Raw genomic sequence first — 22,528 nt, forward strand, 5'->3', positions numbered from 1 at the left:
GCTCGTCTCGCGGATCGTCACGCGGCTAGCAACTAACTCTCGATTGCCGAAAGCAGGATGCGCCGATAGTTCCGATATCCGCGGGGACGTGGGCAGGAGTCCAAGGTAAGTGGCATGCCGCATAAGCGCGCCGACTTTAAATCGTTACCCGGGGACGGCCGCGGTGTACGTGTACGCGTATTATCTCGTTGTTCGGACAGGCTACACGCGGAATATGGAGCACTTTACCCTGGTCATGGTAACGACGGGACCACTTAGCCCGGGTAACGACCGCTCCGACCGCTACGACCCGGAGCATCATCAAGCCGTCCGTCGGCTCGTACGTCACGCCGTCGGTTGGTGACCTTTTACGCCATGGGACCACGGTGTTCCATTTGCGCGGAGATTGAAATTCCATTCGCGCGGAGATTGCTGACGGTGACTCGCGGGCGAGGAGGGCTTTCGCGAGAGGCGCGCATGCAGGAGCCAAAAAGCATTAAATACTGCGTGACGGCTGACTAACGGCGGGATTTGCAATTCATCGGTTGCCTTAATCACGAATTAAATACATTTCTCTCGTACGAATGCCGTATAATCCGTACTCGAAATATATTCCGCTCGCCGGGAAATGCAATTGAGTTAAATTTCAAGGAATCGATCTTGATGGTTTTTATGATTCTTGAGACATTTTTTTAATGATTCATTGAAATCTGTGTTTCATATATATAAGATGTCATCATTTATAAATTTTAATTACAATTTTAATGCGAATTTTATTGAAAAAAGCTGTTATTTATAATAATTATTATAGTCTAATTATTGTATCTTAATATCTAATATTTTTTCATGTCAAGACAATTACAAATTAATTGATTTCATGCATTATAGTTCCGCTAAATTAAAAACACTTACAGGCAATATTGATTGCCTTGTTTTAACGCGATTAGTCACGATAGCGACTAAACCATTTCCTCATCGCCGTAGCTATCAAATGAAAGAATCGCAATCGACGCGGCCACACGTGCAGCTATACATATATGCGCTGTCCCAATCGAGATTAATTGTCTAGTCGTGTGCAATTGGAACGTGTTATCCGCACAGTATTCAATACTTTCAATAAAATATCAGATTTTTGGAGAAATCTTTAATTTATAGAAATTTCGAAAATGGTTCTAAAAATATAAATATATTTTTGTATTAAATATTATTTGTAAAAAATTTTATGTTCTGAAACAAAATATTAATTAGATATCCAATAATTACAAACTAGAATTTGTTACTTTGACGAAACAGCCGATTAAAACTTCCGTACTTATGTTATCATTTTCTTATATTGAAAACATTCATTACTGATAGATTAGAAGTTCCATTTGAACATGTGTTTAGTTGTACAAAACATTATAAGTCAACACAAGTAATGATTAATATTTACTGACAATAAATAAATATGAACAAACTGATATTGCAATTTGAAAAACAATTCTTTATAAAAAAAAATACAGAATAAAATTTTAACATACAAAGCTCACATTCAAGAGAAATAGTTTTGAAAACTGCAACATCAATTTCAAAATCAAATAGCCTTTTATAATAATACTGTATACTGTAGAATTACCATACGCGTATTGAAATTCATGGACGGTATTTAAGAGAAGGCGCATTGATATGCTTGGTTGCACATGCGAATTATCGCCAGCAATACCAAGTAAATAGCCAAGAGAATATCGCGCGAGACGCTAGAAAATAATTTCGTATAGCACCTATAAACATTGTTTCCTATCTATCTTACCTATGTCAAAATAATGTATCGAACATTTCATGATTCTCTCAAGCTTTAACTCTAATCTTTACGATAATGGATAAAGATAAAGATACCAACAATGCGACAAATATATATAGTTGATGTCCAAAATAAATTTTTAAGTATTTGATACGCTACGGCTAGACGTAATAATTATAATTCAACTTGACTTCGCAAAAAATGTACAAATATAAAGATTTGCGTGAGATTTTTTTTGTCGATACCGGTCCAAGTGAGTCACGTTTCGAAACTGGGAGGATTAAAGCTGCTCAGATATGCAATTCGAGGATCCTCGTTCGGACGCGAGACTGTCAGGCCAACATAAACGTGCGACAGTTATGGACACTGAAGCGTCACGATAACAGAGCGCATTGTTTCCGCGAGTTCTTTCGCCGACGGCGAAGTTGGCGGACCGGTCCTTAAGCGGGCACTGTTCACGATCACTGTCGGATCGATTCAGCGAACGGTCGTCCCACTATATACGCATTCAGGTCCAACCGGGCGAATGTTTTATCCGCGTAGTACGGTGGAATCAGAAACAGGTATACACACTGGACTGATTGCGAGGAATGTGGAGGCTCGTTTCTAGCACGGCCGGGATAATATTCTCCTCGGCGATGGTCACGTTCCTACCGCCGCACCGAAAGGCTTCTTTTCCTTCAATCGAGGGAAGTCGTTCTCACGTGCAACCATCGCGAGAGGATAAAAAAGAAACAAACTTCGCGACGTTGAGACTGTTCGACGAAAAATTACACAGTTATTTCAGCTCAATGCGTACTATTGAAACAAGCTACGGGAGCATAATGGCCTGAATGTGAGAAGAATTTGAAGAGTTCTAACAAGTTTGTTCGATACAAATAATCACTGTTTGCAAAATGCAAAATATAATTTCTCTCGTATTACGCCGAAGAGTAATAATTAATTTCGCCGCTAGAACACTATTAAAATACTCTCGGCCACGGCCAGAAAACGATCATCAATTTCGCCTGGTGAACGCTTGGGTATTTAACACGTAAATATCCAGTTATCTTGTATCGCGCTTGATATTACCGTAAAGCTCAAGATTAAAACGTCGCACAAATTTGTAGTGGACGATTCGCACGACTCGGAAGTTATCAACGTACGCGCGCAAAATATGCGCGCGCGAGCGAGCGCGCATATACAAGTCTCGTTTCCAGTTATTATTCAGTTATAGTAAAATGGAATGGTCCATTAATCCGTCGTGGTTTCGCACGCTCCTCGCGGTGGACACCGTTGCGCGAACTTCACTTGAACGACGCGGTTGCTGCTTCGCACTCGAAGGGAGCGTAAACGACGGTATTGTGCCGCGTAAGGTGCCGCTTTATCGCGCCGATCGCGATATTTACCGAGATCGTTGCGACTCAAGGAATAACAGGATCGCGGGTAGATAAATCGCTAAAACCGGGACCCGTGGGAGTGACTTTACGCGTCATCCGTGAACACGACCACGATCTGGATGCACTCGCGCGCGAGGACGCGAAGATCTAACTTGCCTCCTAAAGACGAATTTCACACCGTAGAAAAACTGCGTCGACTGACCGTCCTATATAATAGTTATTTTCTGTCTTATTGCGTTTATCTCAATAATTATCAATTTCTTAAGAATAAATAATTACAATACAGAATAGTCTGAGCAAATCTTAAGGAACCGTTCAATTCACTCGTCACCCGACCGTGGAGGAACTACTCTTCACTTGCAGGTCTGCGAACGAAAACACGCGGGTCAGCGTCCTGTGAGGGGTCATGCAGATTCATGGTGCGACTCTCCGGAGACGAAGGAGGCACGTCACGGGTATAGAAGTGACGTCGATAATTATCGATGGAACCGATCGTGCGTGAGACCGGAAAAATCATGGCCGGCTGAGCAACGGGACAGGCCGGCGCGCGCGCGCTCGTTCGCGGTGCATCGGCTGCAGCTGCAGCAACAGCAGCAGCCCGCCGTTGTCGGGATGAAGACGTCCTGGCTGCTCGCTTACGTACGTGGCCGTGGAATAAGTGTGGGTAATTTGCTCGTGGACTGGCTAGACCACTTGTTTTGTTGAGAACAGCGCTGCTGTTTAAAGAGCGCGCGCGTACGCACCGGCGTAGCCCGTCACACGTGGCCGTGCACGTGAATATGCGCGAATTACGCGCACGTGCATGGTCGGGGCCTAGCCCATTTGCACGCGGATCCCAGAAGCGGATGAGAAATTGGAAGCGAAAAGGAGGATGCAAACACGCATTGAGGGGAAGAAATCCTTAAGGATAGGAACTATTCTGGTTCTCCGTAAAATAAATTTCTTTATTTTCCCCCCCTGCATACTTTCGCATAAGACTATATTCATCAATTCGCATTTGCTTCTCTCAATGTATAGCGTTCTACTGGTGCGAGTCTTAAAGTCCGATTTCACTGGATTTAGCAGGTTTAACGTGTCTACGTCGAAAAGAGGAACAGCTCCCTGACGTTGGGACACGCGACGATAAGTTTTTCCGTGCAACCATCGACGGAATCAGTAAGACAGCGGAGTCTTGGAAATACCTCGGCAGGAACAGCTTGGTGGGATAAACAACCGAAGCTGTCAGCCATGGTCGCTGCTTTCCGACTATTTAGGTGCTACGGCCGGCTCGGCGGAATTAATGAGATTCGAGTTTCCAACGTGGCTGCGTTTGATAGAATCAGCATATGAAAATGTAGATACTCGTGCGTGGTATCGGCGAGATCTGCGCGAGGCCATGTTAACCGCTCGGACGATGCAAGACGTTGAACGCGTTAAATGTTCGCTTCATAATTTCGTGTATATTCGTCGAGAATTTTTTAAATAACCGTTTATATATAGAAGAAGCTATATTTGAAAGACCACATTATAAATTGCAAATATTAGAGATACGGAATATACTTGGAACTTTATCAAGATGTAATAACATCAGAATAAGAAATGCGTAACTTATTTTTGTAAATTATATTGATAAAATTATTACTAACAAACTATCTATCACTAAAAATGATTTTTTTCTCAATTAAAAAATAATTACTTATAACGATTTAATGGTTGATTTATTAAATTATTGATGTTTAACTCGTTACTAGTGATTGTTTTTTAATCGACATTGAGATAAAAAAAGTGTAAAATCAATTGAATATTTCTTGATTCTATACAGATAGCGGTCACGGGCTGTCAAACAAATATTTGTTAATTCAACAAAATACTTGTTAATTCACAAAAATATCATGTTAATGTTATTGATGTATGTTTAATTTAAAAACATATATAATTAAATCAAAGAAAAACTCAACAAAACGCGTTTAGTTATTTTAACAACTTTTTTTGTCAATGGAGAAAAAATCCTTTTTACATTATCACAGAAAAAAAAATATAAAAGTATTTTTCTTCGATTAAGAAGAAACTACCCATAACGATTTAATCGTTGATTTACATTCATGTTGATCTATCAAGTCAGTTTTCAAATGTCTTCTCATTGCATCATCATCAACGACCTCGCGTTTCTCGAGCCGAGTTTTCACGTGCGCACGCTACCCGATGAAAGCACTGACCGGCCTTCCTCGACCCTCGTGTGTGTGCATAATGATAGATATCACCGCGTCATCCATTGTAATGCGTGTAATGAGAATCTCAAATAGGCGTGCAATTTGATAAGCTTGTCAACCGTCGGTTACGGTTCATGCGCCCGAAGAATGGACTAGGGATTACAGTTATCCCGAAGGGCGACAGACCGCTGTTAACTCGCGAAAAATCAGTACGGTCTTTTTTTTCCTCCTTCGCGCGCACGTGTGAAATACGGTGATGAGTATCAGCGGAGAGTTGCGGAGAGGATTCTCCTCTTTTTTTTTCCTTCTCGACCGCCTTAAAATACCGTTCCGCGCGCGAGGGCGAGGGAACTGGATCGCTGGAGGGAAAATGGGAACTCAAAGCGCGGCGAGCGCTCGAACAATAATGGCTCGCGTTACCTTGAACACACCGGTGGTACGGCGAGAAATAATGAGTGCGAGCGTGTTTAATTTACGCGCAATTTAATTTACAAAGAAGTTAGAGATCCATGGAGCTCCCCGGTTATATTTGCTCGTCGGCTTCGTGCAAGGACGCGATAAAACCGGCCTGATTGCATAACAGTTATTATTTGCGCGCGCAGGTACGTGCGTGTCCGTTCCCCCGAAGGGGCGAAAGTGTAGCGGAATAATGGTCTCATTACGGTCTTTTTCGGCATTAGCGTTGTCACGCCAATTTTCGAGCTAATTACGCCGACGCCCAGACCGTGCGACGCCGGACGTTGAGCGTTTTTCTCCCTCCGTTACGGGGAGAAACATAAAATTTCATTACTCCTGTCGGCCACGCGGACCTTCCATTAGTTATACGCATCCGTCTGCGACGGTATGAGCGATAAACGTTACGTTCGGCCGTTAAGCAGTGCATTGGCGCAACTGCAATTGAATCATAGCCTCTGCAACGGAGCAAGCCCCAGCGTCGTTAATTGTCTATAGCAAAGCGCGGAATCGTGTGCGAAAAATCAGTCTGATGTTCACTCGGCCGCGCCGCTTTTAAGTCAAAAGCCGTACGCGTTACGCTAACAATGGGTTCAGCCTCGGTTGCCGATCGGTCGAATCGCGATCGAAATTTGAATTTTTTTACGCGACTTATCGCACCGATAAGTCACGTCTCGGAATTATCGGAGCGCGACCAATTATTCGCCGTGTCAGTATTAATTTTAGGTCGGGAGGTTAATCATCTGCTTGCACGAGATACGCTTTAGATACTCGCAAAGTGTATCGAAAACAAACGATCGCGTATTTTTACCACTGTTGTATCACTTATCTCTAAATTACTAATAATAACTTTAACGGAATTTATTAATAACATAATAATTTTCTAACAATAAGTTGCCTCCCATCGCTTTAATCTTTACAGAATACCCGTGATTTGTAAATTAATAACGTGCACAGATAAATCTAATTTAAAAACAATGAGTGCGATAAAGACTAATATAAAAACTGAGATTCTTATCTTTTTTTTTTAATGATATTCCACGTTAAAGAGGGACAAAAGAAATTGAGGGATTCATGACTTCGCGCAATGCTCACGAGTAGACGGCGGAACTAATTAATACAGGGGCCTCGCCTTCCGTATTTTTGACTGTTAAATCAATGCGACGAACGGTATAGACACTAGCCCGACACGATGAGCGAGCGCGAATAGACGTATCCTGCCGCGTGCAATAAGAACACTCTAATCTACGCTCTAGCGGTACAAAGCGCACGTTAATTACGGTGATTGATTTAAGCCTCGTCGTTAGGGATTTAAGAGCCTCGCCCGAGTACGGCACCACGGCACTATAATACGCGATCTCTCTCCTCTCCCTCCCCACATGTCTCTCGTGTTGACCCAAGTGCATACCTTAACGTGCGCCGACACGCGTGTGCGTACGCGCGAGGCATGCGTGCCAGCAGGGACGTGCACGCGCGCAGCTCCGGAGAAGGAAAGACAGATTGAGTTCGGTCAGATATTGGACGGACAAACCCACGATCCATCCATCAATGGATCAAGAAAGGACCGCAAACGTCGACCGCATGAATACAGCCAATCACGGCGCGATTAGTTTGCATTTGCGCCTCTTTGGTCCGTTTTTTCCTTCATTTTTTCTGCTCTTTTCTCTCTCTCTCTCTCTCTCTTCTCGCTCGGTCCTAGCTTTCATTTCATGTGTAGATCTCTTCAGGCGAGTGGAAACGAGCTGTATGAAGTTGATCTCCCTACTAATGACCATTACCACTCGATTGGTGGTCGTTTGGTAATATTTGATAGTCCATTCCCGATGAATAGTAGTCAAAGTTGCAAATAATAATACGAAAGAAAGATATACGCGCGTGAAGTTAGTCCCTCCTTTCGCAAAATATGGCTTTTCAGACTGTGTAAGTAATCATAACTACAAGCATTCGTTTGGTGACTGTTTATTGACGTTTGGTAGTCCATTCTCGATGATTGGTAAAAATTATAAATAATAATATGAAAAAACATACGCGCGTGAAGTTAGCCTATCCTTTTGTAAAATATGGCTTTCCAGACTACTAATCATACTGGCCATCTTCGCGTCCCATCTCTCTCATTTTTGTCGACCAATTTTACATACGGATGACGTATCTCAATATCTTTGGATTTTGCGATAAAAACAACGATAGGAACAACTATTTTCAAGTTGATTCAACAACCGCGTTCCGTCCAGATCGAGAGTCCAATTTAGATGAATATTATAAAGTTTGAAGGGTAATTATTTCTTTTTCTCTCTCCTTCGCTTCGCGATTTTTTCTTCGACTACGATCGCCCGCGGCCGGAGCTCCTGCCCATCGCGATCAAGCTTATAGCGTCCGGCATCGACGGCGACGGCGACGGCGAGATGTCGCCGGACTTAATAATAATGGAGATATATTTCACGGCATCGAGCGGCAGGAGAGCGTAGCCGACAGCGCTATTCCGGTGAACACGGAATGAGAGCGCGGACGTTGAACGTAATTAAGATTTAACGACGGCATAATAGGCCCCTTATCTCGCGACGCTAATCTGGATAATTGATTTCTCACATATAGTTGCTCGCTTTGATAAACTCCCGGGGGAGCCCGACGCCGATGAATGAAGTCACTCGGGGGGACGGACGGGAAGATCTCCCTCTTGTCTCAAGTGTGGTAAATTAGTTGCAACCGCTCTCTCGCGATAAAAATGAGAGTGGAAATACAAGTGCATCGGATCATTTAAACCCCCTGACAGTTTTATTTATTTATTTTTTTTTCGACAGAGAATGTACATCGCAAGTATGTATATATTTTTGCGTTTGCAACAACGTATTCTCCTCTCGACTCTTTTCGTTCCAGGAATTGTGAACGTGTGCGTTAATAATGAAGACGTCGTCGTGCCAGCGCGATGCAAAAGTATTTTATAAATGTACATTTCAACTTGTTGCCAAGGATACAGGTTAAACCTTGAAAACTCGGTCACCTCGATTCCTCGAGGAGGAGTCGGTTATTACTTTTTTTACGATTTCTTTTTTTTTTTATCATGCCACAATCACTGTTCAATGTATGACTAATATTTACATCTGATTTTTAGTTGATAGTTGATAGTTGTACTACTACGAAACACGATAGTAATACAAACGAAATAGTGACAAAAACAAAATTTAAAAAAGGCTATAATCTAACCAGAAATGATTACATTTACTTATGCTATATACATCTCGAGGAATAAATCGCTGACATCGCAAAAATTTGTGTATTAAATTAATTTATAAAAAATTTCGTGATTAAAACATTAAGATGATATAAATCTCGTTTTCATTATACTATTCAACTAATAATATTCGTGACAACGAATATTTAAGGCTTTTATGATACGTATGTTTTTTGCTAAAGTTTTATCAAATATATTATCTCTTTTAAATATACATGAATAAAATATATACTTTCCCTAAAAATTGTGTATCATTTACGTCCACAGCACAAAACGAATCCGCTTAATGAGGAGTTACGGGCGTTGATCAGGAATTTCTTGCGCGCGCAAAACGGCGTGTACACGCATGCTTAAGCGCGATGTACACATCAAGTCCACGTCGTTACGCGCGGCGACACATATGCGAGGATATTCCCGTCCCCGCCTTCCCCCTGAGAGGATATTCCGCGTGCACAGGTACATTGAGGTACATACGGCACCGGGCGGCCTTTACTTATGTCCGTGCGGTTTTCTTACGAGCGGTTTATCGAAAGTGAGAACGCGATTGTTGCCGTTAAACGAGCGAGAACGTTTTATTCGCGCGCGCGCGAGACAGGCTCGCTTTACCTGGATTCCACGACACGGCTCTAAACCGGATCATAATGGTACTCGCGTGACGGGATTCGCGGGACATCCGCGGCGTCGCGTTTCGTACGTCTCCGTCTCGGGAATTCGCGGGAGACGCTCGTTCCACCCGACGAACGTGCGAATCGCCCTCGATCGGAGAGATGCGGCGAAAGTGTTCGCATTTCGTACCGAAGCCGGTTACGTTACCGGCAATATTGTGGCTCGATACATTGTCTCTGATATATATCAGCATTCGTATACGCCCACACGACAATTCTCAGTTTCAATCTAAAGCAAAGAAGCTTGATCCTTTCAATCTCCATCTATAATTTTTTCGTCAAAAATTAGAAAACTGGTTCACAATAACAAGTAATGTTTTCAGGGTAATAAATGTCTGCGATATTTAGAGAAAATGGATACGAACGAGCGCATTGACATTAATAAATTTCTCGGTAGTTTAGCTTGAGTGTCAAAAATAAATAATTCAATAACTCATTTTAAATAAAAGATAATCTGCAATCTATAACGTTTCGTTCGTTAGACCGCACTGTTTATCAAGTAATGCAACTCGACGCCTTTTCAAGTAGCGTGTTATGACACTTGAAATATCGGCTAGTCATTACAAATAGAGGCGATAAACAAATGAAATCCGATGACTAGCGGCAGCGATGCCCAGCAATGCGGATCCGAGCGATTGGCGTTAACTTTATTCCACTTCCTCGTTTCACCGTGCTATAATTGAGCGGAGCTAACGAGTGCTTAGGCCGTGGCAATTAAAATCGAGGTTCCACCACTTTGTCGGCGAGCGAACGTAAATCTATTACTAACTACTGACTTCGGCAGCCATGTGTATAATCGTAAAATGAGTCTACTACATGACATTGAGTAAACCTGACTTCGTTATGCGTAAATAATTATTATTGCATATATGTACACGATTGTTTGATTTTTCGCCAAAATGTATTCGTTGAAATATATATTTTATAATATTTAATGTAAATACATATTGTTAAAGTAAAAAAATGTATTTTTGTAATTATCCAAACGACATATATAACGTATCTCGCATATTTTTTTATAGCGGGAAAGTGCAATCAGCGCTTTCTTCAACATTATTATCATGATCTTAATTGCAGAATTTTCTAGCTTCGAGGATGCAGCACACAATTTGATATTACAATCAATATCTTCACTTTACATAATTGATTCGCGCTTTTTTCAAGATAACGGGATGAAAATCTGCAGATTTGCAACGAAAATTTCACAATTAAAATAATGTTTCTTCTCGCGCGTAACGTTCAAGCAACGATACGTATCGTTAAAAATAGAAAGAAATCAATAACTCTCGTGCCTATCCGTTACGCGTCCCTCGAGCGTAAAACGTGAGTTCTTGCGTAAAACGTGTTTCGCGTTGCGATATCGCGGCGGGGTCGGCAAACTTTTTCCGATTCAGCGGCGACGGTCAAGCGACGCTCATGTGTATGTTGCGTCGTTTCATTTTCATTAGATAATAATTTCACGATGACGTTTTTCCTCTTTTCGTCTTACGCGAGCCGCGTGTGCCGCAATAATAATAACCACTCGCAGCGTAGCTTTCACGGCTGATACTACGAAGATGGCTTATTATTATCATTACGTAACGTTGCATGTCCGGCACTTTGCGTCGAACCAAGAAAAATGCGCCTCGCGCGCGCGCGGAATATAAGGCATGTAAGGCGAGAAGCAGACGAGTCCGCGTACAAAAATCTCAGAAAGCTGACGCTCGGCAGCTGAATATTTTACAGCAGAGAAAAGAGAATATTTTAAAACGCGTTTTTTTTTTCAAATTTATCTAACTAAACAATTATGCATGATATTAGTAAAACTGATATCTAATATTTTCGCTTTATACATCATGGTAAAGTAAATAAGGAAGGAAGTAAATGCATTTCTTTAAAATGTTATGTTCGTCTGAATGGAGAAATTATGCACGTTGCTAATCGATCTTAGAAAATGCATTTTCAAATAATTTGTTGTATCGTGATGCTTCCGCGAGTGAATAAATCTTGAAAAAAATGCATGAGTTTTACACGCGTAACATAACATTTCCCGGCGGCGAAGTTAATCGAGAGCAAATAAATTATCGGTTGAATAAGCGACTCACGGCCGGCCGTTTCCGGACGATGCAACGATGAGGCCTTAACGCGTATCGCGGGAGCGCGTAATTACCGTTTCTTTCACGCCCCGTCTGTTGAGCGCCTCGCTATGATAATAAGGATCGTTTATTACAACAATTACGCAACGTATCTGGCAAATCGTTTCACGGCACAACCGGCGTTGTACGAGGTGCTAACGACTATTCTGTCAAATACCATGGGGCTGCAGAACAACGGCGCGGGAAGGTGCATATCGGTTCCTGAAGTATCTCCCTCGCGAGATACCAGGAAGCGAGTCTTTATCGGGTCCCGCGCTATTACACATACACACCCGCCGCGATCATTTCCGTCATTTGTCCGACGATCTATCGCGACGGGTGTGTTGCCGAGGATGACTTGTAAGATCGTTCACTGGGGGGGACTCAAATTCTCCGCCGGGCTCGATACGGATCGGACGTTCGCAAAAGGCGGAGACGTTTCCCATGGGATTATTGCGCCATGGCGCGATTAAACTGCCAGTCCCGCGCATTAAACTGAGATCTCCCGCGCGATTCGCGGTAAATCGTAACGTTAGGCAACCGTCCGGTTTTACGACGTACGCGGCATCGAGAGACGCGAACGTCGCGACGCCGTAAAGATTCTTGGACGCCGCGTCCTAGTGAACGCGTTAAACTTGAATTCGCGAGTTATAATCAATCAATGTATCCAAATTTGAAGACGTCATACTTCTGTGACTTAATATTTCCAGTTTTGTTTCTCACTAAATTTACTTAATCGCATTTCGTTCAAACAGAAACTATAATTCGGAACTATTTATTTGATAAGGTAGAAAGATATAAAAAGTCGCGCTGCGCTACGTTAAATTTTTCGCTAAGCAAGACGCGATTCCACGAGACATCTTATGCTGTATTGATTAAAGTAGGTGACGGAAAGAGCGGGAAAGAAACCTCAAGAAACCTCAAAGAGCCGACACCGTATCGCCGATGCGCCTTACCGTAATCCTCGATCGCTCGTATACGCGCGCCTCCACGCGCGAGCGCGATTAAGAAAAATCGTCGAACGACGGGCATCATCCGCCGTTTTTAACGGTTTATAAGCAATTCCGTAACGACGCGTTTGACACGGATACGCGTAATTTAATGCGCGGTGCGCGGTGTTGGTAATGCGTGTCCGTCGCGCGTGGCCAGTACATAAAACTGGCGCGCCGTATACAACAAACCCGGTCGCGGATATATTCCGTCGATCAGAAACGATTGCACGGTACTCTGGTCACCAGACACGCCGGGCACGCGGAACACACCGGCCGCGGCCGGCCGGTCGGTCGGTCTATCCGCGAAGGCGTCAATGGCCAGTGTGATTGCCGATATTATATGGCGCGCCATATGACAAATAACGCCGCCGGATCCGTGCATCGAACTCGCGACGCGTTCGATCCTTATCCGACCGCGACATTAACTTCCTGGCAGCGATAAAAGCGAACTTTCATAGCTCTATCGCGATTTCACTTTCCGTTTGATTAACTTGGCGACTTTAAAGAATCATTTGCGGCGTGTAACATTATACTTGCCTCTAAAGCTGAGGAATATATCATATCGTATAAATATATTAATTTATCTCATATATTTCACTGTCGTAAAAATAAATCTGTATTACAGCGTCGCATTGCGTAACTTGAAATGTTACTTGCGCTGTATTATAAAACGGCACGATTGTACCGACTTACGATTCAGTGATTTCATACATCGAACGTAAAAAGAGTTGAGTTTTTTTTTTACGAGAGAGAATTGGGATACCTCGGCGCGAGTTTCGATCTCTGAAAATATCGGAGAAATACCTACGTATACATTCATCGACGGTGGCTTGCATCACAAACGAACGTTTAACCGTCTTGTAAATCCTGCATCCCGCGAAGTAGCAATGAACAGCGCGCGCGCGTAGTCATTGCAGCATTGGCCATAACCGGTATTTAGAGGCATTCCTTACTTGTCCCGCGATATACACTCGTAAAGCCGGCGGTGTTTCGAATTATCTCCGTTCGATGAAAAAGAAAAAAAGAAAGAAAAATCGCAAACAATGCCGAGGTAGAATTATTTGATCGATCGATAATGGCAGCACACGTGCGCGCAACTTTTATCGTTCTCAGGATATTCACTGCGCGAATTATACAACATTAACGTCGCGGAATTCCTTTCGATACGAATCGACCCAGTTTAGGTTCCGAGGAAGACCCTCCAGCCTGCCCATCGTAAAACGCTCGTAAGTGGAGGGAAGAGAGGCCTAGACGAGAGCCTGTGGCGAATACGTCAAAAAAAAAGCATCGAGTAACTGTACCACGCACTGTTACGCTCTGTTTTCGCATGCAATGACGTTGTTACTTTAAGTGCGAATAAACGAGCCCGTGAAGCTTGAATCTCTGCGAAAACATCAACCGTACGACGGCACGTAAATTTCTACTCGCCTAACGCGCCTACTAACACGCGCACAATTAATTAAATTAAATAATTAGAAATTTGTGAAATTATTCCGTTCGATTCACGGCTACACAACGGAAGTTTTAAAGCGGCAACAGCCAGAGACAATCCACGGTTAAATGGACACGTCGGACAGGCGTATGCTTACGCGATGCATCATCGTGCAGTTGCACAATTTAACGTGAATATGAAACCCAAAGATGGTGCGTACACGGCCGCGAGAGAGTGAAATTGAGGTGTTTAATATGTATGAATGCTTAAAAGGAGCAAGGTGACTCCGCTTCTCGGCGATCCAGCGCGATCATCTGTCTCCTCGCGGTTACACAAGCGTCACGTCTATACGTAAAAGCATCGATCTTTGTCAGCCGTAAAATCGACCGCGTCGCTTGCGCAATATTCTACCGCAAGTAAACGCCATAAATTTAATCGCTACTATTTACCGTATCGGCAATTTTACATTAACTCCATTTGCAGCCTGGCATTTGGCAAAAAGGCCCCTGTGTATCGCAAGAATGATCCGAGTGTACGCGTCGCATTTTCTTGCCCGTCATTTGATTTATCTCCTCATTTCCGCAAGCCTGTTGCAATCGTTTATAGACAAATCTGTCCAAATTGACTCTCAGATATCTTTGAATTCTCGCGAAATTTTTACGAGAGCAAAAATACGAAGCGTGCATTGCTCGCGATTAAAGATCTTAAGTCCGCATCAGAATACGAAGACTGAGAATTGCGAATTGAAGATTATTGACCAATTTGACCAATCAAAATGAAATGGAATAGAAAAAATTAAAATTATCTAATCATCGAATTCTAATCTTCAATTTTCGCAATCTTAAACCTCCATCAGTATGTAGTTCGATACGGGCTGAAGGAATTCACATGTCGTAAATCGATTTTTGTTTGCCGAATTATTAGCACACGTGAGCGAACAGACCATGTCGTATAGCACGTTCCGACACGCGTGCTCACGTGCACGTGCAGTTACGCGCGCGCCCACGCGTGCACGGAGTGCGCGCTTATGCAGCGTAGAATGCACGAATGAAAGGGAAACGGTTGCGTCGCGCCACCACCGCGCCTTTTACGAAATCCAAGTCGTCTGAGGTTTTACGACACGTTTGAAAAAAAAAATCCCGTCGCCTTGTACCAATTAACCCGTGTGACCTTATGTTATTGTTACCAAGACACAAGCGTTATTTTCGCGACTCGTAAAACTTGAAGTTGTTTTTTCCTGTAAATAAAAGTAAACAAGAGAAAAAGATATATCGCTGTCATCAAAATTTGCATTTAAATACAAATCACGTGGTGACGTAAATAACACTAATTGGTGAAATAAACTTACGTATAGTAACGTATCGTTGAGGAAAGATAAAATTAAAGATATATTTAACGACAATACTCTCTCAAAGTGGTGAAAATCACGCTCGACGACTTTCACATACGCGCTAGAACCTCTTAATTGAGAAGCTGATGTATCTCAGTTAATCAGCAGAGAATTATAGTTTCAATCTATCGTCTCATCGTTACGTGACTCCGAAACAGGAAACAATTAAATTATATGCCGCGTATTTTTTTTTGTGAGAAAATGGTTATCCCAATTTCTCATTATAAAGCTGTATTACAACTGTGATTCAGATGTATATCGAGCATCGCGCGCGTAATAACGCGGTGGCGGTTGTGCCTATCGGCTGCAACAGGAATGCGAGGATCGTGCGCGGCGAGCCTTGGATCGATTCACGTACGACGTGCCGCAGCGCGCCGCTGCACTTATTTCTGCGTGGCTGCGCCGTTAAAGTGCAACGGCGAGAGACGTAGGCCGCGGCGGCGGCCGATGTGACGTAGAGAGAGAGTGTTCAGGTTTTCCGCCGATATTTCTTACGGACGTGCGTCGCACTCGCCAGCATCGAGTTTGACACGGCGTAAAGTTTGAAACGAAACGCCGGAAACGACAAGAAACTCTGCCATTTGCACGCCAGGGTATTAATCTAACAGGATCTCGAAAGATATCTCTTGTTATATCACTGCTTTGTAATTAATCGCCGCATTCTCTACGTATATATTTCGATATTATATTAGTTACTTGCGGTCAAATAACGCGAGAATATCAAAATATGCAGATGTAATATATAAAAGATTTGACGGGAGGATGATGTTCAAAAAGAGGGTACAAATGAATAAAACATGTACCGATATGTAAATTGAGATGTAGCGGCCTTATCGTTATGTTCGTCTCGGCGGATTTTTGTGCGAGCGGTCTTTATGCGTATAATTATAGCGGAGTAAGTGCACCGGCACGCATTTGCACTTGGCAGATACGTGCCGGTGCATTTACTTGCTGTGATATAGCTCCTATAAAGGTACAACGAAGGTCAGCATAAATCTGTCTCCCGACGTTCATTCCCCGGGACGCGTTAATTCCTGCGGATTACCAACGGTCTCCGTCGTGACAACAGATCCTTACAAGGCGGGCAGACGGTCACATCTACCTGCGACTCTCGTGAATATACTGAGACGTGTTGAGTAATACTAATCTGATGTACAGATTAAAGTGCCCTCGTACGATACAAAACAATTATGAATCAACAATTTTATACGGAATTTGTAAGGATTTTTTCAGAGATAATTTACGCGATGGTTAATTGAGTTTTGAAATTCTTCAGCGTTATTATTATTTTTTTTTTTATTGATAGAAAGTGCGCTATTGTAGTTCATTGTGTATCTATACAATCTTCCCGATTAGTCTTAACGTTTTCAACGCCGATTTTCTTCGCTACAATTCCTGGTACGCTTTTAACGTCACCGCGACAAAACGCGAGTTGGGTACTTATAAAAGGGGAAATTGCTATAATCTTTGCGGCGGAGTTGTGGCAAAGGACTCAGCGGTGCGCCCGGAATTGACGTTCGCTTCATAACGCTTCTGCGAACCGCAGAAGCGTTCTCCACCTCTGGAAAAGGCACGTCTTCCGCGAATAATAAGAGATCGATAGGAGATTACTACGCGCCACAGAATCCCAATTACCTGCATGCAGGTGATTCCGCCGGCGAGAATGTCGAAAGCGCGAGGAACTCGTGAAACGCGCGGCCAAGTACGTATATACGTTCGCGACGCGCGCGATCGAAGAGAAGTGTCCGTGACGAGAAGTATAACATTGGCGGAGCGCAAATCAACGAAGACGGTGAAAAATTAGTGACAAGAAGTGGCACGTATCGCGCGCCGATGGAGGCTGCAATGGGTCTGCTGCAATGAGTATCGAATAATTCCGCTTGCCCGTACCTTTTTGCCCGGGCCCTGACATTTTCATTAAGAGCCGTCCTTTTAGAATCTTCATGGTTATATATAGAATGATCAACGAGTCTTGAGGCATGCCAATTTTTCTGCGTTCAAGAAAGAGAAAAAGGAAGAGGGAGAGGGAGAGAGAGAGAGAGAGAGAGAGAGATAGCGGAACATCAGCCGTATATATACTATTCTTAATTATCATTAATTATCACACGTTCAATATATGTATAACGACATGCATTGTGCGCCGCGAATTATAATAATTACGTTACAAAATGTCATTATTATTATTAATTATGATATGCGCATTTTTGTTTTTTTAGGCGTTCTTACATTCGTTTCTACCGATTGAGATCTATACTAATTGTAAGTCAGGATATGATAATTTTTAAACTGTTTCGCGAGCAATAAATTCCAAAGTAACATGTTTCGCATATATTTGATTCGAGAAATAGTTTAGAAACTTATATAATTAAATAGATTCGTATTTTTTACCGTTTTACTCTTATATTGTTATAAATAATTGATATTAGTATAATTATTCAAAATTTTCGATATTTCTTTGCATTACCTTAAAACAAAAAAATTAGCAAACAATTTTTAGTATACCTGTTTTATGTTTACAGTATTCTAAACGTGTTTTTCGGGAGTGCTAGCGTAACGTAAAAGTCAGCATTCCCACTTTTGGTATTTATTTCCTGTAAATTGATAGGAGCAATAAATTGGCACTTTATTATGACATATATTCGATTTTTTTATGGTAGAGGTACTAAATTCACAGACGTTTAAAAGAATATTATCGCTCGAGAGGAATTATTATTCAGTTTTGTATAATTATTATATCAAAATGGATTTTATTGCCATAGAAAAAAATGTTGGCCAATTACAAACTAAAAAAATTAATTTTGATTGAAAAAGTAATATATAATATATAACGAGACACACAATATTCTTCTTTATCATACTAGCAAGTGCAATAGTGCGAATTGTTACAGTTAATATTGATTTCTTGATATTCCCCAGTAATGAACGATAACATGTTCCGTTGCGCAATTTCTCTTGGACGCAAGTAAGCGCGATCTAAGTTTGTAAGAGCGTAATAATCAGCTGGAAATAACAAATGACGATGTACACGTGAAGGCAATCTAGCGCAACGATTACCGCTACCTGACTTTAATTAGGCGGGGACTGGCCGGGGAAAGAGAGAGAGAGAGAGAACCAGATATCCTTCGGTAGTCATCTCGGAGGTGTCTCGAGGATACCAGTCACGGAGCAGTTTACATAAAGATATCCCAACCGTGAGATCTCGGCGAGCCACGCCGCCGGCGGCGAAACAATGCGCCGTTAATTCACGAATTAATTCGCCAACGCGAACAGTTATAACGACGACGACAACGAGGACGACGACGACGGCCGGCCGGCCGCGGCCGGTTCGAGTTTCGTCCGGCCATCGATCGATCGCGTGAGACTCGCTCTGCGGGACGACGACTAACGATTGGCATACTCCGATCGCGTAATGACGAGGCACGCACGCGGAAGAAAGGCCGAAGTCGTTTAACCGCCGCTTTTCCATGTCATTACGCCGATCTGGCCATTTTATATTTAGTCGGTGGGGATTCCAATTAGCCTCTTCCCTCTCTATCGTGTAGCCTTACAAGAAGGCGTAGGACGGGTATACACCGTGTATACCATATATACGGCCGAGTATCCATCGACGGCGGGGAGCAAAGGCGCTGACCTTCGGAAGGTCATCCGTCTTGCCGGTGATGTACGATATGCTTCCGTGTGTACCGTCCGTGGTAGCGAGGGACCCCGTGACGCCTCGGTAAGGAATATTGACCCCGTGCGCGGCGAATTAAATCGTCGTTACCTAACGAAGCGCGACGGACGGAGACGAGCCGATATAGAAATAATTAACCGGTCGTGCCAATTTAAAAATCATTAACTGTGCGCAACGGTCGTGTTAAAACTCTCTCGTAAATCAGTCCCCGCGATTCCTCGTCGCTGATACGCGAGGAAAAGTGACGGCGGCGGCGCCGCGCATTCACATTCTAAAAATCGCTAACCGGAAACTGAGATCATCGCCGATTCGATTATTTATTCGTTGCGCTCGCTCGTCTTTTATCACGCGTGCAAAGTGCGTCCTGGAGAGAAAATGACGGTCACGCACCGGCCGTAAAAATGCAAGGCGCATCGAGCCCATGATAGGACACAATCGCGATATCACTTAATGAAATTCAAAACATCTCTATGACGGGCTCTACAGCGGATACTCCTCCCGATCTTTGACCCGATCCGGCATAGAGCGAAAAGATATTAATGACGCTCCGCGGAGAAAACAATGAGGCGCTTGGTGCCCGGTCGCTATAATCAGCGTTCCCTCGAGTCAATAATCATTTCGCGGCGGAACGACAATTACGAAGACAATGACACTCGCGCAACGTTTCTCTCTCCTAAACACAGACATTAATATTCCCGCGTTCCGAGCTAATTATCGGATAGCTGGGCGTGTGCACCTAGGCATGTGAAAGTACTTGCTAACGAAGCGCAAAGAGTCTAGGAAATCGCACACGCATGAGCCGTCTGTGCGTTGAATTTTAAGCTTTCAAGATAACTTCGCGACACAGGAAATTTGTAAGACGTCCGTAGAAATACAATGAACATAAATTATAAGAGTAAAAATAAATCTATTTTCCAAATTTTAGAGCCTTCATTTCCTTAAACCTTTCCACCACAAAATCTTCCATAAATCTTTTGTTAACAAATATTTCTCGAGACGCGCGCGCTTTTTTCAAGAGAATGAAACAGTCACGTAACGTTTGAGATTTTTTGCTTATCGAAGACATACTTTCCTGGAGGAATTCTCTAACAATTTAAGTTCGTCCACGTCGCGAGTAAATTCACGATAAAATAATAATTTGCGCGAAGGAGGACGACGTTCGCGAGCCTCGGCGACAGCTGAGGACAAGAGATGCCAGTTTCAAACAAATAAAGGGGTCAGGCGCGACACACTTATTCGGATACAGTTACGAAAACCGCGGTGGTGAAAAAAAAATCGATATTTTTGATTCGCGACGGCGATCATTGTTACGTAATTCGCCGCGTAGCGGTCCACCTCGCGGATTCGCGGAAAGTGGCACACCATCTGCTCGGCGAAACATATGGCGGACATAGCGTAAGTCATTTAAGTCGGCGTGTATTACCTCGATACTTATAATAACTCGATATTAACTGTTATATTGCGTCCTTGTAATTGCCGACTGTCTTGGATGTCCGACGACGGGAGAGACGATTTCACGGTGATGGATGCAGCAGCAGCTATGTATTGCGCCCTGCGCGCGAGCAACGCGCCGTGTCAATGAGAAAAAACAGCAGTGAAAAGTCACGCGACTATGATCTTGGCATTCCAGTTTGCGGGTTCACGAAGGTATACGAAGGTTACAAGTCACGGACCTCTCGAATTCAACGTGAAATTTCAAATTACAGGGTACCAACGCACAGTAATTGGTTACACACGGTACATAATACGCAACCCATTAATTATGTGAGCAAATATCACGTTCGTGATTTGATTGCCAATCAAAATCAGACGGATTTGCTGTCGATTCAGCCCGAGCCGAAAGTTTAACTGGGAAACTGAGAGAAGTAAGGAGAATTAAAAGAGATCTAGGTCATTCAAGAATCCAGAACTCTCAGGATCTAACAAGTTTCTAATCTAATCTAATCTAAGTTTAGAATATATCAAGTAATAAACATAGATTCCACGACGTTTTCGAGTGATGCTGATAATAATATAATTAATAAATTATTCATTAATTATTCGTGACAATTTAAAAAAATAAAACCTTGAAAAAAAAATTAAAAATAAAAAATAAAAATTGTAACCATTTAAACAACAGTCTAATTTCGAGGATTATATACCATCTAAAATTGCAATCCGTCGAGATCTCTGCGAACGCTCTCAACATGCGGATTTCGCCAGGCGCGGAATACCGGGAAATCGTGCGGAAACGGAAGTTTCAAGCTGATCGAGGAAAGGAGTCGCGGGGGTCACGGCAGGAAAAGAAGGAAAATACTTAGGCGACTCGGCGAGTGATTCCCGAGCGTATCACGCGAGCCTGCGCGATACAGTTTATTTGAACTGGGGATCCACGAAGTGGGGAGACACGACTCGGCGTTAGCGCACCGCGGCGGCGGCCGCGTCTCTGCCGTTTGCGAACTTTAGTCGCGCGATCTCGTCCGAAGTGTCGGGGCGCTCCTCGTCGAGCTCTTCTGGCGACTACGCTTCGATCGACCGGTCGTTGCGTAGTTCGATGGATCGATCGCGGTCCTGTACATTCGATCCTTCCGAAAGAGGACCGAGTGGTTCACCGGAAATCTCCATTTTCTTCGTGTACAAAAATTCCACGTGATCGCTTAATCGCGTGTTCGAGCCGCGAGAGAATTCAATGGATGGTTCCGAATCTTTACTTCAACATCGTTTCATCGATGATGACGTCGACGACGTTATTCAAGACGTAAGTTCGCGTAACATCTTTACGAAAACACGGATCCTCTATGTCGGGCGATCACGACACGTGCATCGGTTCTTCGTTTGCACACGCGTGTGAGACGAATGCCTCATATGAATTTGCCGCTTTCGATGAATACGACGGAGCTTCGTTAAGTTTCGATGATCGACGAGGTGAGTGAGAAGAATAATTACAGTGAATGGAATCGGATCTGATTTGACCCGAGTAGCGGGACCGTGCTCTAAAAATCGTGAAAATAACGAATATATAAAGGTTGGAACATTGTGACGATCGAATGGACGATCGAAGTGGAGTTCGTCCATGATAATCGTTGTTCTTCCTATCTATTCATGTCCTCGAACATGGAGTAACAAACAAAGAATAAATATATTACAAAGGCTGTGTTCGGGGAGGGTGTTATTAGCGCTATAGTATTATTTTGTCCTTGTTTCATGTTTAATGAACGATAAAATGATACAATAGCGCTTTGATAGCGCGCCCCCTGAACTTAGCCAAAAAGAT

The 22,528-nt window shown here is 43.1% G+C and overlaps 1 protein-coding gene and 2 long non-coding RNA genes across 4 annotated transcripts in view; 2 read left to right on the forward strand and 1 right to left on the reverse strand.

The window, feature by feature from the left end:
- LOC105454233 overlaps positions 1–22,528 on the reverse strand; it is a 206,387-nt gene that overhangs the window by 159,402 nt on the left and 24,457 nt on the right. The gene's annotated exons all lie outside the window — the stretch shown is intronic.
- LOC105454231 lies at positions 7,762–10,606 on the forward strand. 2 transcript variants are annotated; one of them, XR_974967.1, is made up of 6 exons: positions 7,762–8,052; positions 8,373–8,594; positions 8,655–8,801; positions 8,890–9,173; positions 9,277–9,465; positions 10,157–10,606. It is a non-coding gene; the product is annotated as an uncharacterized LOC105454231 (long non-coding RNA). The 2 variants fall into 2 exon arrangements; XR_974968.1 differs by lacking the exon at positions 7,762–8,052 and adding an exon at positions 8,214–8,294.
- The window catches only part of LOC105454230, a 40,420-nt gene continuing 39,616 nt past the window's right edge, over positions 21,725–22,528 (forward strand). The window contains exon 1 of the mRNA XM_011696730.1: positions 21,725–22,179. The gene's annotated coding sequence lies outside the window, so the exon portion shown is untranslated. The remainder of the gene's footprint in view (positions 22,180–22,528) is intronic.

This window comes from Wasmannia auropunctata, unplaced genomic scaffold (assembly GCF_000956235.1).
Source record: "Wasmannia auropunctata unplaced genomic scaffold, wasmannia.A_1.0 LD335987.1, whole genome shotgun sequence".
NCBI lineage: Eukaryota > Metazoa > Arthropoda > Insecta > Hymenoptera > Formicidae > Wasmannia > Wasmannia auropunctata.